Here is a 5,082-nt window from a genome sequence, read left to right on the forward strand (position 1 = left end):
GTAAGTACACGATCATTTAATTGAAGTTGTTTATGCCTTGTAAGTTCCTATGTAATTCCCGATATTGCATTGTATGTGTGATGTTTGCATGTCAAACCGAATTTTAATCGCATTGTGAAAGAAATAGAGAATTAGAACAACGCTTAGATTTTAATGGGCTGATTAATCACCCCTATTCAACATTGAAAGAATGATCCATGGTCAAACAGTATTATGGAAATTATGTGTGGCTAATCAATGTTAATATGATGGAATATATAAGTATATGTTTTGTTGAAGTTATATGAATAGAATCAGGAATAACCAAAGACCACAAATTATAAAGGAAGGTATCATGTTATTAAATTAACAGGGTGTTTAGGGTTCCAGAGAGAGAGCCACCGTTTAGGGTTCCAGCGAGGACCAAGTCTAGGGTTCCAGAGAGAGCCACAGTTTGCGGTTCCAGAGAGGACCAGAAGTAAGGGGAGACGACCCGCTACTTCAGGCAGGGCATCGTCGACAACCTAGAACAACCAAGCACGGGAGCTTCTAGAATAAACCAACGAGCAGAGCAACCAAGCTCAAGATCAAGTGGAATTGGATATCTGTATTCAAGTTTGTACTATGTTATTGTTGTAAACGACCACAATTTGAGACCAGTATAATAAATCTTATTGATTGTTATATTGTAAGAATACTGTGTGATTGGCTACTTATTTCGGGGCACATTAGTTGCACAAGTCGAAAGAGTTGAATGAGTGAATGGTCTGCTAACAATCTGCTGCATTTAGAGAAAGTCAACCTTTGACTATAGAAAAGATCCCAGTCGCAGGGAGGACTTTCGTTCCCCACATTCAGAGGAAAGACCCTGTGACAGATACCACAACAGGGGCTTTTCCCAAGTTGAGCATACTACCTAGAGATAAGAAGCATGATGTAATTGTATAATTATTGTATAATATCAAACAACTGGCACAGATTAGGCAAAGTGTAATCTACAAGGATTACCATGGTAGATCTTGAGATGTGTATTTATATGTGTATGCGTGTTCGTATTAGGTATTATCTACTAATCACTTGTTGAAAGTTCCTGCGCGCTGCAAACAGAGATTAACGTTGATAATATTACATTTGTATTGCAGTTGATTCAGACATATATTTTTTCGTAACAGCATGACCTCAAATTCGGTTACAAACAGGCAACCAAAACATGTATCATTGATCTATACCAAGTTATGTGATTTTAGAATGTGCGTAATTCGATTGTTAACCGATAGTTTTGCAAGAACCCTGATTTACGTATTACATATACTGTTATATAAGTTGCCTTCTGTTGTCAACATTTGCGAATTGGTTCATGACCAGGTCCTGCCATGTGTCTAGAATATAGGATATTGATTTGGTTGGTAAGTTGACATGTTCTTTCTCTTGTTTTTGTTGTCAATATGGAATGATCACAAAAAGCAAAATGCCAACAAAATCGGGTATTTGCATGCACACATAACTACACACGTGTCCGTGTATGCATATACATTTATACGTGTATATGAAGGCCAATATGCATACATTACAAACATGTGCGTGTGAGTGTGTGTGTATTAAAATTCTCTCCGCTTTCGCAGAAGAAATTTTAAGGCAAATACAATGTGTTTTACACGAAGGATCAGTTTTATTATAAAGGAAGTTATTGCGCCTTGTTTGTATATTTTACCTTAAAAAATACCTGACCTTCTTTCGTTTTTTCCCTTAGATTTAACAAGAAAACAAATGTATTTGAATTTACTTTCAATTATGGAGATCATCTTTTTTGTGCAGTATAGCTATTAAATCTCTAAAGGGTATTTCGCTCATTGAATATTCATAAGGACTGATTTTCTAAAAAAAACGTGAAAATTCAAAATGTCATATCTTCCTTATTTCTTATCAGATTTTAGGCATTTTTGTATCCTTCTGGAAGAAATATTTTCCTCTTTCTTTTGAAGTTTGTCCATTTTTTTTTTTTTTGGGGGGGGGGGGGTGGATTTCTTATTTAAGTGCCTAACCCTTCTTTCAAAGACGAAATCCCATGATCATTCCTATCTCCATTTTCAAGTTTCAAGCCCGAAAAATATTAATGAGCTTTTTCCACCAATTTTCACTGAACAGAGTTTCACGAGCGGTGATAAATGATCTTGTAGGCATAGTCAATTAGGGCTCGTTTCAGGGACAACATTAGGCAAAGGTAAAATGCATTTCATGATCGTTTCTTCACAATCAACCATCCTCTCCTCGCGCAACTTCCAATAGTTTGATTCCGCCCACCCCTATACCCACCCCTTCTCCCTCAACATTAGAGGGCATAATTACCAAATACTGCGAATGTGAGGATACATAAAGAATAGAGCAGTTATACCTACCTTCGTCAGTGTAATATGTTTCCGACCCAATTTCTGTCTCTTCTCCATTTACGCGTAGTATGAAGGCTGCGAACAAAAAATTCGTAGCAAAGCAGACGAGTAAATCATAAGTGTACAAGAACACATACGATACCGGCAATAATAATAAGACCTGCTATGTAATTTCATTACATCCAATCGTTGATACGTGTAGGTTTAAATTTACTGTCACTTATGTTCAGTCTTTAGGACCTATCTTTAGTGGCACCCCCAAAAAATTTTAATAATGATGGATGGATAAGATATCTCAGAGGCACAAATATGTTAAGAAACTTTGGCATTCTTCAAAACATACTAAGTGCATATCGATATTACACATGATTTTTATATATGCAGTGACCTAATCATTTAACAATACGCTAAAAGTGACAATGGAAACATCAGGGAAGTAATGTTATCAAAAGTCCAATCGAGAACTACATAGGAAACTGCAATAATGCATGTAGAAAGATTAAAAAACTTAAGAATAGAAAACGAACAAACAAACAAACAAACAAACAAGCAAGCAATCAAAGAAGGGAGTGGCGGAACGAAGTCAAATGAAATATCAACCTGGATACTATATGGTTCAAGATGACGTCTACACCAAGGGCTCGCCAACTTTCAGTACACGTATAAGGGACACGAGCCCTCTTGAGAGCATGTGTACTGCAACTCAATGCAAAAGGCTCCACGAGCGCCAAGACCAACGTCGTCGAACATCTGCAAGGATATCTAACAAATCAGGAATGATCTTTCTCTGTATAGACCGACGGCACAGAAAGCTTTACCCTGAAAATACTTGGCTACACTTTAACAGCATGAACTAATCAGTGAAATTTCGACATCTGTCAAGTAAAAAGCGGTAGTCATAATCAGTGGTCTATGGTTCACCATGCATGTAGGCAGGAGATTTCAGTTGCGGCAGGACGACTTCGGACTACGCAGCAACCAGTGCAGATCGTAGGCCACTTGAAGAATGGACATATGCGCGTGGAGTATTAAATTTTATATAAAGCCAAAACATCTTGAAAGCTATCCAATCCTACTTTGGTCTCTGTGAACCCTTGCCATTCTCAGAAATTACTTCAGATTCCAGCAAAGAATGATTATCTTTTATAGTCTCAGTAGCCTAACTGAGCTCGTCCCGACCGAACCAGGCAAAGTGTTATACACTCTAAACAAATTTCACTGCTTATTGAGAAAGTGAATAGCATCCTTCCAGCTAAAAATCTACACAGCTGCGATTTACCATACTGAATTGTTATAAGGGCAGCAAGGACCAACAACCCCTTGACATTGATCGCAAGTAGTTCCCAACGAGGACGAAGAGTGTTATCCTCACTGCAAAGATTTTCTGCAAGACGAATCTGGCTACAACGAAGCAGCAGAGGTCGCAAACCTCACCGACTGCCATAACAAGAAAGGCAGAGAACGCTGGAAGGAGACAATATAAGGCCATTGATTTCACATAGTATTCCCTGCCGAAAACGTTCCCACCAAAGGAGATGTCCTCCGCATTGCCAAAAGTTGAGTGAGGAAAAAGCAAGAGACCTGAAAACATTACGCGCTGCCAGTATTCTTGGTAAACTGAGGATGAACTTCACTAGCTGCAAAAATCTTGCAAAAAAATCTTCAAAAGCTCTACGTAGTGCTGCTGTTACTCTTATATATGTTGGTTGTGTCGTCAGCAAACCTGAACTAAATATCTTCAGTGCTTCTCTTATGATGTGTTCAGAATAAACATAACGTACAGTCAAACCTGTCTTAGCGGCCACCTCTCTATAGCGGTCACCTGCTTATAGCGGCCACTGAAAAATCCCCCGAACGAAATTGCTGTATTATAGACCCTTTATATAGCGGCCACCTGCCTAACGCGGCCAGCGGCCACTTATTTTGTATCCCGTGGTGAATATCTACCTGCGTATAGCGGCCACAAATATTTAGCTGAACCGTTAAATCAGCCATGAGTACGATGTCTTTTACATTCATTGCGTGATCTCTACCGAGTCTTAGCTCAGTCACAATCACACAGACAAGATTGACAAAATTGATGCAGCTCTTTGCTACGAAAACCCGTCTTACCACTAACTTGACTAGATTAGATCTACAGGCTTCAGCAATGTCGCCCTGAACAGATGCTACAAAGGCAAAGACAACTCCTAATAACATCTTAGAATTTCACCAAAATGCCGACTAATTAGTGTTTAAGTCCCTTTGAATAAGGACAAATTATGGTACTTGTCTGGGTATTGTTTGTTGCTTACGTAAGCTTCACACATTATCAATCTCCGTCGAACCCAGCACTCGTGAAACCCATTCATGGAAACCGGTATGAACCAAAGAACTTCCTCAGGCCCGAAATATCATTTTTAACATTAAAAAAAAAACAGAAGCAGGCAAAGAAAAAAAAATGATATGAAGTGAATTGTACAACAAAAATCCCCACAATAGCACTGCTGCTCATGCAAACTTATTTGCTGGTTGTTGTTGGTTTTTTTTTTAAGAATAGCATGCGGTATTTTCTGCTATTATTAAATGCAAGTATTGAAATTCAAAATGGCCGCCAACCTGTCTATATCGGTCACTTTTGTTGTTTCCCTTGGGTGGCCACTATAGACAGGTTTGACTGTATTAGGCTTGTGACACCACACAACCTTGTGGCACTCCACGAACAATCTTTATCCAG

The sequence above is a fragment of the Diadema antillarum genome, unplaced genomic scaffold (genome assembly GCF_040938485.1).
Source record: "Diadema antillarum isolate AM-2024a unplaced genomic scaffold, OU_Dant_1.0 seq00001664_RagTag, whole genome shotgun sequence".
In the NCBI taxonomy this organism is placed as follows: domain Eukaryota; kingdom Metazoa; phylum Echinodermata; class Echinoidea; order Diadematoida; family Diadematidae; genus Diadema; species Diadema antillarum.